General features: G+C 39.3%; 1 long non-coding RNA gene and 1 pseudogene across 2 annotated transcripts in view; both read right to left on the reverse strand.

Moving 5' to 3' along the window:
- Positions 1-16,526, reverse strand: part of LOC110058933 (uncharacterized) — a 28,497-nt pseudogene extending 11,971 nt beyond the window's left edge. Inside the window, exons 1-17 of the transcript XR_016201391.1 lie at positions 16,494-16,526; positions 15,868-15,959; positions 13,339-13,516; positions 12,611-12,803; positions 11,600-11,823; positions 11,186-11,293; positions 9,856-10,024; positions 8,582-8,787; positions 8,315-8,446; positions 7,667-7,826; positions 6,830-6,961; positions 5,669-5,906; positions 3,219-3,601; positions 2,410-2,491; positions 2,222-2,268; positions 1,270-1,542; positions 671-748 (exon numbers count right to left, since the gene is read on the reverse strand). The product of XR_016201391.1 is annotated as an uncharacterized LOC110058933 (transcript). The remainder of the gene's footprint in view (positions 1-670; positions 749-1,269; positions 1,543-2,221; positions 2,269-2,409; positions 2,492-3,218; positions 3,602-5,668; positions 5,907-6,829; positions 6,962-7,666; positions 7,827-8,314; positions 8,447-8,581; positions 8,788-9,855; positions 10,025-11,185; positions 11,294-11,599; positions 11,824-12,610; positions 12,804-13,338; positions 13,517-15,867; positions 15,960-16,493) is intronic.
- The window catches only part of LOC149104286 (uncharacterized), a 198,784-nt gene that overhangs the window by 113,659 nt on the left and 67,303 nt on the right, over positions 1-17,822 (reverse strand). The window lies entirely within an intron of this gene.

Below are 17,822 nucleotides of genomic sequence, written 5' to 3' on the forward strand. Positions count from 1 at the left end.
GTTTTGAGTCTTAAAAGTCTTCTTAAGGGATTTAGACTGTCTTGCTTGTAAGCGATAAAGAGCACCCTTATTTGTCGGTTGAAAGCACAGGTTGAGCTATTGAAATGTCCGCATGGAGAGCGCTGACAATATAGCCCACATTTAAGAAATACAAAACATGTACCGTGTTTCTTTCGAGTTATAGAAACACGAGTGGAAGTTTGGGAGAACGAGAAATGCTGTGGGAACACGAGCCGCAGGCGAGTGTTTCCACAGCTTTTTCGAGTTCTCCCAAACTTTCACGAGTGTTTTATAACTTGATAGAAACACGGAGAACATGTAATTTTCTTTTTATTCCTGATACTCGTAGATAAATTGACTACTTGCATTTTATACCGTGAAACAGCAAGAAATGACGTCATCAATAACCTTACTAGTGAGGAAATGGAAAATACGCCATTTGGGTCCCGAATGTAGTTTCGTAGGAATTTTGCGAGTGGATATTGTCCAGTAAACCGCTCGTGCCTATATATTAAATTTCATTACAAAAGTTGTTCCCCACGTAACTGATTAATACTATAAGTCTCCATTAACTAAGTGAGATAAATCTTGCACGATCACTTTAGCAAAAGTGCATTTCCGGCAAAATCTGAATCCAGCTTTAATCATCCGAGTTCTCTGAAGCACTTACCGTAATCTCGCCAGGTTAAAACTAGTTTCCAGTCGAAAGGACTTGACTGTTGGGAGAGGTGAATACCTCGAGCTGAAGCTGCATAAAATAAATATGCAAATGTTTTTTTAGTAGTTTCTTGAAAAGTTACACATATCAACTTGGCAATGGTAGTAAGGTAGGTATGAATTTCTCGAGAACTATCCGACATGAACAAAATCCCCGGTGCAAGGCCACAACAAGTTTTCCGCTGTGTTGTCATCATCTACCGTGGTTAGTTTCCCTTAAATTTCTTTTTTGCTGCAGTGAGCACTTCATCTACGAGATCCAGGAAAGCTTACTTTAGGGCACGATAAAGACAAACTCGAATACACCGTGACTTGTATGTGTTGATGCTATTTTTATCACTTCATCGACCAAAGTGCATTTTCAGTTCATCCCTTCTTAGTCTCCCCAACCCCCCACCCCCCACTCCCCTCCAGGGGGTGGTACTTCCATATGGAAAGGCCTGGGACTCTCATCGGAAAATTTTAATTAAATCAACTTCTAAAGGAAACCACCTGGGCGTGGATTTGATCCGAAAATGACAGCGCAATTCTTGTTATATTGTGGTACATTACCTCCCCAGGCTCGTCCTTGGTTATCCCAGCGTATGAGAGGGGAGGTGGGTTGGTCTGTAGTCTGCAGTCCCGTCTCAGGATAAATTGGCACTTCAATCGCGATGATTGTACTAGCCTTATCTCGAGCTTGGTACCAGGTCTCCGGCGTCCCAACATTACAAGTGCCTTGTCCATGTTGTTCGCATGAGATAAAATACTTTCCGTTTAGATACACGCCGTGCTGTGTTCCTTCTTCGTCTAATCCGTGAATCGTTAGTAGCCTGTAACTCAGTGCTGCACGGAAACAACAAGGACACAACATCAAAATATCAGCAATGTTAGCCATTTTGCACGAAAATATCCTTTTTCGTTTACATTATCTGACCTGAGAAGCAGACAGTTTGCCAAGGGATAAAACGCTAGAAAAACAGGGAGCTTTTAGAAACAGATGATGTTAAGATTTGAAACCAAATGCCGCTAACTATTCTATTCTATTTGATGGGTTAAACGTAGTAGTTGAAGTAAATGACTATACGCCAATAGTTAGTGTAGTCATGTTTAAAACGAAGGTAACGTTGAACCCCTGATTACGGACCCCATCTGTTTGAGGATCCAGCCCATTACCCCCCCCTCCCCCCCCCAAAATGGGGATCCTACTGAAAAGTGAATGTCTGAAGAAATCCGAAGGTGGGCCAGCATTTTCTGGTTTCGGTATTTGATTTGGTCCAGAACGTCGTGCCGGTTCGCTCACCTCTGACGGAAAACGCGTGTGCTCTAGCTGGAGACTATATTTGACCTCAGCTACTTACAAACCTGCTTAGCTACTGTAAACGGACATCTTTAATGCATATCTTTCTTAGTCCCTTGATATAAGTGTTAGTGGAGCGTGGTCCGTTGTTTGTTTTACGACAGTGGAATTCATCCTTAATTTCTTGCTTGAGAAAAAGCTAAGGTCAGTTGATTTCCTTTTTACCTGTCCATTTTTTGCCGTCTGCTGTCACATAACAGTGCGATTTCGTCCTGTTGAAAAACAGAAATAAGATTAAATGATTAAGAAGTACCGATATCTTGATTGGCTTGAAAAAAAAAATTTCTCCTTTGTGAGGTGCTAATTTCTTCTGACAATTTATTTTTTTCCAAATTTTTACAATTTTCTCTTACCTTGATTTTTCAGTGTTACAGACAAACAGACGATTGAATTGTGCGTCGACAAGGAAGGCTCTGGAATAAACTACTGGTCTATCTGTAAAGGCAAAAAAAAACAACGTTGCTTAATTATGACGAAACTATCTGTTTATTCATTAACTAAATATTCGTTCGCCCACCATTCATTCACTCACCCACTCACTCACTCACTCACTCACTCACTCACTCATTTCACCTAATATTAATAAAATGTCTCTAATAGCTGCTTAAACCGTTCACTTCATTTCTAACTTCTAAAGGCAGTCCGTTCCATACCCTCGGGGCTGCTCATAGCAATATACATTGCACCGTCATCTGATCGCAAGCTCTAGCCAGATTGTTCCTTGACATACATTAGATCACATGTTGTATCACATAGCATTAAACGTGCTTGTGTGCGCGCGCTGATTGCGTGTCGATGTATGCGTTTAATGTTAATCTGGAACCCAGTTGCCTCACTGCCAAGCGTCAAATTAAGTGAGACCACTGGGGCCCGTTTCTCGAAGTCTCAAAAAGTTTTCGCACACGGAAAGCCATAACAAAATTTCAAACTTTATGATTACAGAGCTGTTTTATTCACATATTCTTAATATGAACAGAGGTTCCCTTCGTACAAGAAGTTTCAGGCGTATAAGCCCTTCTGTTTTTAGATACAGATTGACCTAAAAACGGCTTTGTGGGCCCGAAATGTTTTTGGGGTTTTCAAGAAACGGGCCCCTGGGTTCGACATTAGTTTAATGTATGCCTTGCATGAATGCATGAATGTGCGTTTTAGGTGAACTTACCACCGGTAAGCTTGCAACTGTATTGTTTGATCTCTACTTCACCCATGGCTATAAACTGGGGCCACTGAATCACACTGCCATCAGGAATGTAACAGTTTCTGTACTGGGCGGCTATGTCCGCATCCGAGAGAACCTTATCCCACAAGTTTACTTCCGCCACTTCACCAGTAAATGCTTTCCAATCCTCAAAGCCATCACCTGCCGTCTCTTGACTTTGACCAAGCACCGCCCAACCACCCGGTTTGACCGTGAAATTTTTATTGTTCTTGACATCTTGGGCTTCGAGCTGACCGTCTTTGTAGACTTTGTATTCACCTTGAACGTTTTCCCACGTTATACAAGCGTGATGCCACCTACCATCTGCGAGTTGAACATATCCTTTGCTTTAAAAAGGAAGAAATAAGATGGCGATTAGAGAATAAGATAAGATGGGTACATAAGTCCTCTTTATTAAAGAACTAGCAGTGAGAGAGGCTCTGAGATCGATCATGATCAATATCGGACACTGCGAGAGGTAACAGTGCCCGAGGGCACTCCCTATAACGGTCATATGGAGAGGCTCCGCCCGAAAGGGATACCGTTTTCAGGTTTCAGGTATTTAAAAGGGCAGAGTCCACGAAACGTAAACATGCAACGAATGGACCCATATTTTAATTTGTTTATTTTTAATATATATACTGATCGGAGAGAACGGGGGGGGGGGTGGGGGGGAATATGAACTAAATTGATTAGGGGATGGTGGGAACGGTACAAAGAAGATTTAGTAATTGCAGATAGAAGGTTTAATTGTATGATTTTCAGTACAATTAATTGTAATATAACAGTATATTACAGTATTTATTATTTTTTCTTTATTATTTATTCTAATTACTTTTTTAGCGCACGGCCCCATAAGCTTAAAGCTTATAGTTTTAATCTTTACAGTGAATAAATAAAGTCTTGATTTGATTTGATTTGATCTGATTTGATCTGATTTGATCTGATTTGATCTGATTTGATCTGATTTGATCTGATTTGATCTGATTTGATCTGATTTGATCTGATTTGATCTGATTTGATCTGATTTGATCTGATTTGATCTGATTTGATCTGATTTGATCTGATTTGATCTGATTTGATCTGATTTGATCTGATTTGATCTGATTTGATCTGATTTGATCTGATTTGATCTGATTTGATCTGATTTGATCTGATTTGATCTGATTTGATCTGATTTGATCTGATTTGATCTGATTTGATCTGATTTGATCTGATTTGATCTGATTTGATCTGATTTGATCTGATTTGATCTGATTTGATCTGATTTGATCTGATTTGATCTGATTTGATCTGATTTGATCTGATTTGATCTGATTTGATCTGATTTGATCTGATTTGATCTGATTTGATCTGATTTGATCTGATTTGATCTGATTTGATCTGATTTGATCTGATTTGATCTGATTTGATCTGATTTGATCTGATTTGATCTGATTTGATCTGATTTGATCTGATTTGATCTGATTTGATCTGATTTGATCTGATTTGATCTGATTTGATCTGATTTGATTTGATTTGATTTGAAGTTCATTTTATTCATTAGGCACTAAATGAAACTAACAAAAAGACTTCCCTTTTTGGTGATTTGTTCATAACACGGGCCAGTTATAAAAGTATGTGGACGGGGGGTGACTTGTTTCGATTAAATGTATACGAAAGGCTTACCTTTTCTGTTAAAAAATAGTGTCGTAAAGGGTAAGGGGTCACTTCGGGGCGGAGCCTCCCCGTATAGAAGTTTACAGAGTCCCCCCGGGTAACAATGATTTCCAAAGACCTCTGAAAAGTACATTTTTCAATTCCTTACCGGCCACCACACAAGCATAGTGTACAGAAAAACTGACTGAAACACCTGGGTTGTCATCATGCGCAAAACATCATTGTTTTACATACGTATATGTTTGTTTTATGAAAACATTGTTAAAGAGATCGCGCCCTGCTCAACCGATGGTATACGATACTTTTTTTTTCCACTCTCTTATCTTCCCTTTTTGCTCTTCTCTCTGCACATTTTTTATCGCACGAAGTGATTTCAAGGCCTTTAGGAGTCGTGAAATCAAAGTACATATGGGTGATCACTTACATTTCTTGCAAAAAGTTCGGACGATTTCAATTTCGGACTAAAAAAATGTCCGACAGTAAAACCGTCCGAAATTTTGGCCGAGCTCTCCTTGGTATGTTTATGGAAATAAAATCAAGCGCGTATACTTTTCTAGAAGTCGAACCACAGTTGTTTCTTAGGAAAGGGTTTCCATCTTTTGTGGTATATACTAAAACAATTATTCACCGAAGTGGAGGTGAAAGTGATGGGTATTATTTTACCCCCACTTCGGTGAATAAGTGTTAAATATGGACTGTTTAAGGAATTTTCGTTTTCATAATAGATCAGATGAATTCCTAGAATAAAATGTCACCTATATGTTTTGAAACCAATCTTGAACTTGACTTTGTCGGCATACAAATAGACCACAATAGCACGGCCATGTGTCTCTGCGTAGCTGAAAAGACAGTAGCGTTTTCGGGTTTTCGATAGATCTAGAAGAGCTTTTACTAAAAAGCATAGCGATAACTTGCTAAGTTCAGTTGAGATGGCGTTTTCTACTTTAGCGTAGTTCATGATCGACTGCGGTTCTGGAAAAACCATTCGGCTCTCTGAAAAGAAAGAGAAGAATAATATTTTTAGATTACCGTACCCAGATTCGCAATTAGCCAATCAGGAGCCGTGTCTACTGCGCTGATATCCTGCGATATCAAGTCACTGACCTGATATGGCTATTATCATGCTTACTTGACCGAAGCTGGGCACGGTAAATACCTTATCGTACCTTTTTGTACGTTTCAGTGGTATATCAGGCCCGTTTGGTTTCGCCAACGGTACTTTGGCTTGACTACGTCTCGCCAAGGTGCGAACCATGTTCGACCAAACTCGCCTGATATGCGGTCGAAGCCTGCCAAAAAAGTACGATTAGGTATATTGATCAAGCACTCTGTCCTCGCTCACACAATTACTGAGATTATGCTCAAAATGCATTTTTACAATAACTGTCTAATTTCTCGCTCTCTGATTGGCTCATTTTTATCATTATTAAGAGTGCAGATGGATAAAATTTTAATTTATACAAGCTTTCAAGTTCAACTTTTAGCTGTCAAACTGGCAACGTTTTAACTAATGAGATTTTATGGACTTTTTTAAGCAGCCAAGAGCCACATTTCGCGTATTCAAACTCGGTCGTTGTGTAATAGTATAGTATCCTCCCGTCGTGAGCTTGGGCCGTCTGTGCATGAAATGACTCGACTCATTTCTGCGTATTTTGGAGAACGCGAACGACGTCGGCTAATTTTTTGTATCTTTAATGGAATTGAACGCTGGCATTACATATTTAGTTTGAGCAATTTCTGGGACCGATAGGCGCACTAGACAATTGCGAAATTAGAGGGTAAAATATAAGTTCATTTTTTTACTAGGCGTTGTCCTCGCTGAGTTGCCGTCGTTATTGCTTAATTTCCCTAACAACTCTCTGGCGATGGACTGGAGTAAGTGTACTTCGAATGAGTGATGATAGACAGAGACAAACCTTGTGGAGTAAAACACCATATAGCGCCGTCTATGGTGTCGTCAAAGCAACATCCTTTGTCTTCACATTGTTTCCTAGAAGTCCCCGGAAAACCACAATCTCCACGATTCTGAGGCGCAACATAGCATCTTCCTGTCAATAAAACCGCAATGAAATAAAGCGGCTTTCTTTCAGTTGAGTTTTGTAATAGAAGGAAACCCAAGTAATCTCTCGAACTGGCCATTCACAGAGTACATAGGCAGTCCAGTGAACCAATCAAAACTCCAAACAAATGCATGGCGTTGACGCTGAACGTGGCAAAACGTGTGTGACTGAATCTTGATTCGTTTGGTTTTGCTTCTGATTGGATGAAAAAGTGACGCGAGTTCTTTTAAGCCAATGACTGTTAAATTGCATTATCCAAAGATCCATTTTTAATAAAATAATATAAACAACGTTTATAGTTACATTTAGAGCACGAGGGTAAAGTCCACCTTCTATGAGAGGAAAGTCGACCAACGGGGGGAGGGTCGGCCACTGAGGGGGAAGTCAACCTCAGCTAAGGAAAAAGTCCAAGAGGACAGAGGAGGGGTACACCTGCGAGAGGGGGAAGTCTACCTTTTCCGAGGGGAGGGTAGGCCATGATTACAGTCATCATCATCATTATCATGATCATCGTCGTCGTTGTCGTCGTCGTTGTCGTCGTCGTCTTCGTCATCGTCATCCATTCCGCGAACTATACTTCATACATAAGCATGGCCTTTCCGCTCAAGTGAACAAAACATTAAATTCATCTACAACCCTTTCTCCCCTCTTAACACTAGGCATCCTTATAGCACATGATGTACAGCTACTCACCAGAACTCTTTTCCACCACTTTTCTTCCGTACAGCTCAACGCGCATACAGAAGTTATAAGATGATTTGGCCAAAGGAACGAAAGAAATCTCTGTGGCTGTAATTGGCTTCATAAGATGATGTTTGATCATAATGTGCCTCTGAAAATTCCCAAGAAATTCCTGTAAAAAATGAGGTAGAAAAAAGCTTCTTATGAACAAGAAAGTGAACGGTGAAATCTATGAATAAATTACATTTATTATTTTCAAATTATAATTATTCCTGACCAGTCTTTAGTCTCTTCTCTGAATTGTGTTAATATGAGACTTGACAAGCAGCTCACTTTCCCAAAATCATATGGTCATAACAATCATTTGCACCTAAAATCTCTCTTAGAACAGGCACGTTTTCGTGCAATTTCAAGAGGATGCAGTCAGCAAAGTGCAAATTGGAAAATATAATTATATGTGCAAAGCCCACTCTGTCACATTTCCCTCTTGCTTGATCTTCTCTCACACTCCACGGTCAAAGGCTTAGGGTTCAGAAGAACGCTTGCCGAAAAATGTTTGGTTAATTGGAACCATGTTGATCACAGAACGCTTGGTAGCCTCATAAACTTAACATATTGTTACACATGAAACAGTGAATGTGTGGCATAGCCTCTTATTACCTTAGTCATTCCATTCTCTTTGTATTCTGTCCAATAATCCGAATCTTCCAGTGGGTACATTACAACATATGACGTCACGCAGTAAAGCCTATCACCGCTCGCATACATGGGATATCTACACTGTGACGATACCTGCGTATAAAAAGGTATATTTGTCATCTCCCAGGTCACTAGTAAGTAGGTTTCCTTTTTTTCTACCCCAGCCTCCTGCGCTCGGACAATCGAGCACTTTACGTAGCGAATACCAGCGGATTAAGAGCGACTCACCGCGGAGATCACGTGACTAGTGACCAAGTCTACTACAAGCCAATATTCTTCACTTTGTTGTGGTGCGCACCAGGCTCCCACCCCTAACGGCAACATGAGCTGGAGGTTTAATCGAACATTGGAAGCTACAGAACGTGAGCCCATGTTGGACGACGAATCTAGCTGGTTGTCAGTAATTTCTCCAGATTCCATTCCTAAGGGAGGATCTAGGAAAAAGAAAACATCTAATTATTAAACAGTTGGATGAAATGATGAACGGCTGTCATTAGCGCGTAATTTTTCAAAAAATTTATAGATCATGCCTGTATATGTTTTGTAAGTGCCTTATGAGACCCAGCTTCTATGAAAACAGGACAGAGGATGACTAAGCGATAGTTACGTTACAAATGTATTTTCCCACCCGTACTTTCCCATTTGTATTTTTAAGTTTCCTTTTCATCCGCTTTTAAAGTTGTTTTTTTAAACGAGATATTTAGAATTTTTATTTAGTAGTCATAACTTAAGCAAGGCCCCTGTTGACTTGACGTCTTGACTGCTGTCACTGGTTGATAGCTCGAATTAGGTGTTTTAACCTCCTAGCCACTCCATAAATTATCTTAAAACTTCAGGTTAGATTTTGTTCAGATCGCCCTTAACCTCTTTACCTCCTCTTATTAGCCCAAAGAGAGGATATCACAAATATTTTAAGATTGTGAAAGCTCACATTTTCATTGCAAACCCTCTATGCGATCCTGTTTGAGAATGTCAAGCGCCAGGCTAACCAAGTATGTCCTTTTACGAGGTAAAAAATTTGAGAATTTAAGCATAGTTTACGATTATGGTGTTCGCGTGAACGGAATAAGAGAGGTGGGTTGCGTGAAAAATTACGTTGTTACCTCCAAATACCCCCCCCCGCTTCCCCCCCCCCCACCTTGCAGTCCCATCTAGTTACAACTTGTCTCGCGAACTGAACACGAGAACCACATGAAAGTATTAGAAGCAACGAAGTCACATAACGAAATCAAAAAAGCTTAAAGTGCAATGAAAACTTATCGTATTAGTGCCTCATAAAGGGGTAGCGAATAGTAAATCCAAGACTGCGAGAAGACGAAACATACGTTTTGCGAGCCCGAGAATTTCGAAGCCTTGAAAATAGGGATCGAGACTCCGAGACAGCGTTTCAAACGGAAAAAAAATGAGACTGCGAGATCTTAGAAATTGGACAAAAATTCTGCGAGACGCGTATTTTTTTCCATTCCATGCTCCTTTATTGGAACTGTCGATGTTAGTCTTGCCTTCAAACGAAAACAGTTGCTTTTCCGATGAACACCCATAAACCTCAAATCTAAATCCAATTAATCTGTTCGAAAATCTGGGGCTGATTCTGAGCCAACGCGTTGTCAGCGGCGTCCTTAGAAGTGCTGTCAACAAGGCTTTCTCTAAAGCACCAATTGTGACGTAAACCTGTAAGACAACAATAAATGTTTGTTTACTTTCAATTAATTCTTTTGGCTTTTGACTAAAGTTCTCATAATAAGTTATCTTCATTTTTTTTACTGTTATCATAGATTTGGCGTAAATCTACGGCAACCTTTAAGCCAATACATTTGAGGTCACCAATCTAGTTGGCAAAAACCAAACAAGAACCCGCAAAGAACTTACTACCAGGTATAGATCAAGCTTGTTCCGATACAAAAGTGTCAAAGAAGCCGTGTTTAGTTCTCATGTCTAGAAGCATTAACTCGCCTCCTCTCTCACCCCCACCCCTCCACCCCAACCCAATCCCCCTTATCTCAGAAGGATACCCAGTTAAACTCTTTTGCGAGGAGACTCACTGTGAAGGTAAAGTGTCTTATAATTACCAAGCGAGGATGATCAATAAGAGATTAAAATCCCCAATAAAAAGGGGTCTTATTTTCAAGGTAACCCCTCCTAAGTTATTTTTGGATCAGTCCCGGTACTAACAGTCCCAGGAAAGTCTAGATGTATAGCCAATTCTGTGACGCAATTTTTTCTCACGTGATTAGCCCAAGTGGCTTTACCCATTTTCAACCTCGACGAAAACATCCACGCAACGCGCGCGGCATTAATATCGTCGACCAAACTGGATATCATGTCTAAAAATAACTTGAAAGGAATTACTTGGTAGATAAAGCTTATACCATGTTCAAATGTTGATGTTTATAGTGGTCGATGCGCTTAGCTACACCTAGCTAGTTCACAAGCATGCCACTTAAACTGAAAGAAACAATATATATCAACTAAACATATTAGGCTTAAAAATCCCAACTGGCGGGATAACGCAGACCAGTTGGCTACTTACAAGCATGACTGAGGAGGTGAACTAGGGTCTACTATGAAACAACTCCAGCTTAGTGGTCAGAGCGGGACTTTTCAAGTCCAGCGCCCTAACCACTCTGCCACGCTACCTCCTGCCTCCTGCCTCCACGCCTCCTCCTTAACTATCATTAGCCTTCATCCTTTCTTAGCCTTTCCCAATTGCAAGAACACAACCGAGCGTTAAAACCTGAACGCGAAAAAAAGAAGGTGCAGGAGTTTCCCATACTAAAGGACTTGCAAATTTCAATTTGTTCTCAGCCTGCTTAATTAAGATCAGTGTGTCACCTTAATATTCTTGTTACTGTAGTCTTTCCAGAGATGCCCATCATTGCTCGATGTGATTTGCATCCATTCAATCGGCGCCTTTGAATTCGGATGACCTTGAGTTGATATCTATCAAATATATAATAACTGTAAGACGAGCGTTGTTAGTTATCATTAAAACGATAAAATATCATCCAAGTCATTCAGTTAATTATAGATCATTTATGCTGAAGTTCTAAAATGGAAAGAATTGATATCTTGAAGTAAACACAAGTAATTTTTTCGCTAAAGCCAGAGCTTGAAAGCGTGTTTGAAAAATGTTTATAGGAATATATCTCGCTTAAGTACGGAAATCTAACACACAGACCATAAAGCCGCTGGGTTTTTCACAAATAACATTGTACTTTATTTGCACGTTTTTCAGGTTTATCTTACCATTTTGATGTCTTTAAGACTTCTGAAGTCGACCTGAACGTACTGCCTTCGGTCATGTGAAGAGAGACCGGCAGCTGGTGCCCAGTACTCCTCTCTATGTAATCCGGCGCCGTATGGCTCTTGACCAACTTTATGACTGAGTATTTGGAACACCGAGGAGACAATCAGCTGGCTTTCTTTGATGCTTCCGTCTGTCATCCCCAAGGGACCAAAGTTCTCACAGTCTGAAGAATTTAAATTAAGATATACGGGTTACTGACCAACCTTGAGGTCAAGATGGCTGGATATTGGCCAAGCTCTTTTTTTCATGTTTATGGACCGAGACGGAGTCGAGATCTATAAACGCGCACACAGCAGAACGAGCAGAAGCCAATTTCCAGCCATCTTGACTGAACAAACTTTGTCAATAAGGGATTTATTACATTTTCTTGTGGGACACAGCGCGTAATCCCAAGGAGTGGCCAAGATAGCGCCATCTTGACCCCTCGGGTAACCAATCACAGCGCAGGGATTCGATTCATCTTGCCCACTCACGGAACTAGCCGTATAATAAAAATAAGTAGCGTAAGTATTTCCTCGTTTTATTGTCTTTCAGGTTTTGTTGCGTTTGTTTGCTAGTTTCTTTGTTTCTTTGTTGTTATGGAAGGTGTTTAGAACAGCGCATGCCTTAAAATTTTAGAGAAAGGAAGCACTATATAATTTGCGAAACTTTGCGAAAAAAGTAGTATCTTTGAAAACGTTGGATTGAAAACGAAAAATGGAAGTACCTGGGCGCAATACAAGTACAATAAAGGGTGTTATAGCAGATACGGTTTTACATCATGTGTTCAATGAATTGCCTCCGCTATGATTGGTATTGCACTTTGAGTTCATTACAGCGCCAGAAAGCACACGTCTTACATCACTCAAGTACTGCATTGAGTTAAAGTGGACCATAATAGTGTACACAAGCTACGGGAACAAAAAAAAATATGCCGACTGCCGGAAAAAGGCTATGTTTTGTTGTCTAACCTGGGTTATACACCAATATTTCAAAGTTTCTGTAGGTGTGGAGACTTTGAGAGCACCCTTCAATTCCTCTTTGGTACAAAAGATCCACGCGACCTGCTGACGTACTCTCCTTTCCATTCGGCACGCGGTCTTGTTTCATCACGAGAAGCCTAATGTCGAGGTTGATGTTTTCAGACTTCTTGAAAGACGAAAACTAAACGCAATACCAAAAAAAATTAAGTTTTGATAATTGTCAACAAAGTTGCTAAAGGAATCTGGAATTGATTTCGTTTTGCTTCGGGTCGTTCTTTGGTTGGATTGAAAGTAATTTTACTGTTCAAGTTTAAGATTTGTTCGATTTCTCACAGAAAGTTGTAGTCTTAGTCGGACTGCTATGAATTTGTTGTTTTGTAGTGACAGCTGCGTCACCAAGCAACATGAGATTACGTGACTTGTTGGTGTCTCCAGTCTGAGTTATTTTTGGCCACATATAGGATTCCTCAGGAATATCCTAACACTTTGAACTTAAACTTTTCAGCGGAGGAGGTCAGAATCTTTCATACTACACAGGGTATGTCAAGCGATCTTTCCCCCAAAACTTTTGTATTTCGGGTTCGTCACGCGATCTTTCCACCCTGAACGACTGCTCGACAAGTACATGGATTGTTTCGAGCTCCATTTTCGATTTGATAAACCTTAGAAAACGTATTACAGAATTTGAAGACATCTGATTTACTACGGTTGCTTACCTGGAATACCAGACGGCCAGTGTTGTTACGAACTGAAGATAGCTCAACGGACCCGGACCTGGTGAAAGTTCCTTGGTAAACCAGGAAGTAAGGAAGGTTAAATGTCATTGTCAATGCCTGGATATCCTTTTTGTTGTTGTTTGTATCGTGACAATCCACATGAAGAGTTGCGTTTTCTCTGGAATAAATCGAAGCGATAAAAAGTTCCCACTGCTCAAAAAAGCACACCTTCGAATAAGCTGTCATTTGAAGTAAGCCCTTCTCCCCTCCCCGATGATGCATTACCTTTTTTGCTTGAGCATTAGTTATTAACTCAGGATCAGCAGGTTATTATTTAGCATGGTACCACGTGCATGTATAATGTGATTGTCTGAAGCAGATTTACTATTTTCATATGGCTCATTAAGACAGACTGTATGAAAAGTCCCACATTCTGTCTTAAGTCCGGTCATATGTCTAGTATCTGGATGGAGTGACATTAATATCCAAGAAGGATAATGATGCAAGTAGTAGTCTGTATCAGTCACTAGGACTATGTGTAGTCTAATAATAATCTTCAATTATATAAGACCTGAAAGTGTTTGAAGTGTGTTAAAATATGTTTATAGTATATTCCAACCAGGTTTTAGCCAGGATTTGAACAGTTGGTGAACCAATTTTTTTTTTTTGAAACAGTTATTTGATAATGAGCATCTTAATAATAACCCTTGTAACAAGGAGCTTTAGGGAAACATAGTAGTCGGCCAGTTCAGAAAGCTTCCGTTTGAATAGTGTGGAGTTTGCAGAGTCAAGGTGTATGAACTGTATTTTCTAGCTCAAATTTTAAATATTGGGACTAGCTGCTGAGTTTTAGGAATATTTTATATTTTAATATTGTATTTATCTTAGCGAATAATTATAGTAATTGTAAGTAGTAATGTTATTGTAAATAGTTGTGCGTTTTTGTCATGAGCCCCTGGCTCGGGAGACTGGGCAACCACTCCCTACGTTTACGACTTAAAATAAAGTTACCTTACCTTACCTTACCCCCACCCCCTCCTCCATCGTTCTGCACTAAATTAGAGGGTGAACAATGATGATACTTAACCATTATGTAAACAAATCGCTAAAGCTTGTCGTGGGAAAGAGACATTTGTTTTCTTTTGTTAAGCCCATTAGGAGGAGTCTGAATATCACACGTCCCGTTTACTTTTGCTTAAATATCCCGCATCTCGTTTATTTAATATTTCAAACATTAGCAACTTTCCTTCTTTATATCCCGAGATATCTATGCTCAGTACTTAGTAATTGGTGAATTCTTTGTCAAAACTTTGAGTTTTTAACCCGCGTCGCAGAAGAAGCATTCAATACATCGAGCTCAAACTCCCTGGAACAGTTAATCGTACTGTGTCCTCAGTTCAATATTCAGAACTAATGCTTTTGTAGCACCATCAAAAATTGTATCGCTTATGCTGCTGAGGCATATTGCAAACAAAGATTGTAAACAAAGGTATATTGTAAACAAAGATTTTCATATTCTCTGGCTATTTTCCATTCTAAAACACAACAGTGGGCAGGCATTATAATTCAATGTAGCTTACAAAAAGCTGTGGCTATTACAAATATTCTCACGCGATGTCTTAATGAGTGTATGTGATTGGTCAGTTTTTCAAAATCTGCATTAGAGATCAACTTGGTAGAGTTCGAAGTTATCTGTATTTGATTCCTTGATATTGTCTTGAATTACAATGAACGAGTTTATCCGTTGAAACTATTGTGCACCCTTCAAACAATTTTACTCCCACTGCGAGTTATAATAAGAGTGTTTTAATTTACTTTCTAACCTAACAATGTATTTATCTTTGTATGTAAATGATTTCAGCACAGCTATAGTCTGCTCTTTGCAGTTGGACAATGATTTCAGTTGTCTTGAAGAAGAAACAGAAACGTTGCGAAACAGCTGCTGCAAACCAGACTGCCAGATTGTTTTTAAAACTTAGGAATCAATTTTCGCTCTTACAATTTTACGTATCACTCACGTATTTTGCGGTAACCTTTGAAATACAGAAGTGTTTTTAAGAATCCAGCTCTATCGCTGACAATGCTTCATAAAACATTCCTGACCCATTTCTTTCAGGCAAGGGGAAAACAAATAATCTTGGTAACAGTGGTTGTACAAAATCAGGATAGTTATTCACAGAAAAGGATCCGTTTGTATTCTCTTTTTATCGGTATTATTCAGCGTGAAACTTCGAAGAAAAGAAGACGACACATGATCCTAAATCTTAGACAGAGCTTGATACAACCAAGGCAGCAGCTGGTAACTGACGCGTCAATACTTTCAGCTTTTTGCACGAACTTATGAAGAACTACAATGACTTCAGAAAAGCAGTTTTTTTGCAATACTTTTTTAACATTTATTTAGTTGCAGGTGCCCTGCAAAGTGTCCAACAATATACTGTCTCGCGTCGGTCTATATTTCCTGGCTATATTAATTGCATCTACGATTTCTGCCTTGAATTTTCCGGCCTTATTCCGACAGCAACTTACCCCGGAATGAGAGGCTGCTGTGTTGTGATCGATAGTTTGACGTGCAAGTCATCTGTCCCCTGCCACATATGCTGAGCTGTCACCTGCAGCACCTAAACGAAACATGCTTTTATCAAAAGGTATACGAATCCAAAAATAGGAAATCTTACTTTTTTTATGCCACATTAATTCTTGCTTTGTGCAAAAATAAGTTAAAATGTGCCATATCCAAGCATTTCGTTGGTCAGAAAAACAATTTTGCGGCATGCACCTATAGGAAATGTCAACCCATGCATACTTTTTGTAATATTAGAACTTGAAGTATTTCGTCTGTCTCATTCGCTGAAAAATCAAAAGTTCCCTGTGTGCTTTCTGAAAGTAAGTGATCTGCATTTGCATTTATCCAGGAGATTTACAGAAGTTAAATTAATTTGTCTGGAACAGTGCCGCAAACCTTTGCGGTTCGCTATGACTGATTCGTTACGTTGAATTGAACTGTAAACTTTAATAAATTCTTGTTAATTTCTTTGGAAATTGTTGATGGTTGCTAAACCGATTTGTTTTTAGCGACGTAAAATTCCTTATCTTGGCTTAAAAAGGAATAATTTTGTCTATATTGAAAGCAATAAAACATGGAAAAAACTCACGTGAAAGACGAGTAATCCAAAAATTGCAAACATGATTTTACACGGTCCTTTCTGGAATGGGAGTCAATTGGGTTTATTCTTGAGACTTAAATTATTAAACTAGATGACTACACCCATGGAAACAATTTATTGAAATGGTGACAATCCATTAATCCTGTCAAAGGACTTTTTAAGTGAACAGAGCGATTCGTTAATTATTTACTTGTCGTGTAAAATAAACCCTAGCGATTCAATTGTATTTATTTTCTCATCTTTCTTCCCAGAGTTTCTCACCTGCTACTGCTTAGTTCACAATCATTGATATGTAAATACATTTACTTATTAGCTTATTTTTGGTAGCTTTATTAGGGGGGGGGGTGGGGGGGTGGTGAGGTGATGCACGCTTCTTTAAAATGGGATACAAATTTAAACAATAGGACATGATTTTGATTATTCCTGGTATGAAACAGTCAATGAGTTGTTTCAGGTTAACAATTAATTATAATGTTTGGAAGAGCTGTTCTTTTGAACGGTTAAATCAATTCAAAGTTATGAAGTACGGTTTCTTTTAATAATTCTTATACACGTTTAGGAGAGGTGTATACGAGTTCGGAAATCTGAAACATGCCTAGGCTGTCAAGAGGCGTTTGCCCTTGAAATATCAATTTTAGATGTTAGTTTTCTTTCAGATAAAGTTTCTCGGTCATTCATTTTATTACCCACCGCGTGCTGAACAATACAATGAAAAGAAATAGTGGAAGCGGCCACTTGTACAGCTTTGCGTGGAATTAGATGTCTTGAACTGAATACTCGTTGATCCCTATTTTCTTTTGATAGGTCATGCCATTATATCTTTCTACGCTTTGGGCACAAACTATTTTTTTTCCTACACGACATAGCCTGCAGAACAGGCAGATTTGCGGGGCAGGGCGCAATATGCGATACACGAGCGCGACGCTCTCGCCTGGCGCTGTACGAAGGCTGAAATGCGTCTTGAAGGGCTAATCATAAGGAAAAAGATGGAGACATTTAAAATTATTGACGCAATAGACCGGTCCACTTCTAGAAATTATAACTACAATACCAGAGTTTGTCTCCGTCGGACTCATCTTCGACATTTTTTATCTAAAACCATGGAGATCATGGTGCATTTCTTTCAAACTTTAAGTTATTTTTCAATACTTCAGTGACCCCCATTTTATCCTGCATTTCAGTAAAGGTTTCAAAAATCTGGAAAGAATTTTGAATACATCGCGTCGAGATCGAACGCTAAGGACTTTAGATTCGCAATTTAAAAACACTATTGATTCGTTAAAAACAGCTCTTGTCGATTTTCATTTTTATTTTCTC

Source organism: Orbicella faveolata, unplaced genomic scaffold (assembly GCF_042242905.1).
Source record: "Orbicella faveolata isolate gen_17 unplaced genomic scaffold, um_ofav_v1 contig_34, whole genome shotgun sequence".
Classification (NCBI taxonomy): domain Eukaryota; kingdom Metazoa; phylum Cnidaria; class Anthozoa; order Scleractinia; family Merulinidae; genus Orbicella; species Orbicella faveolata.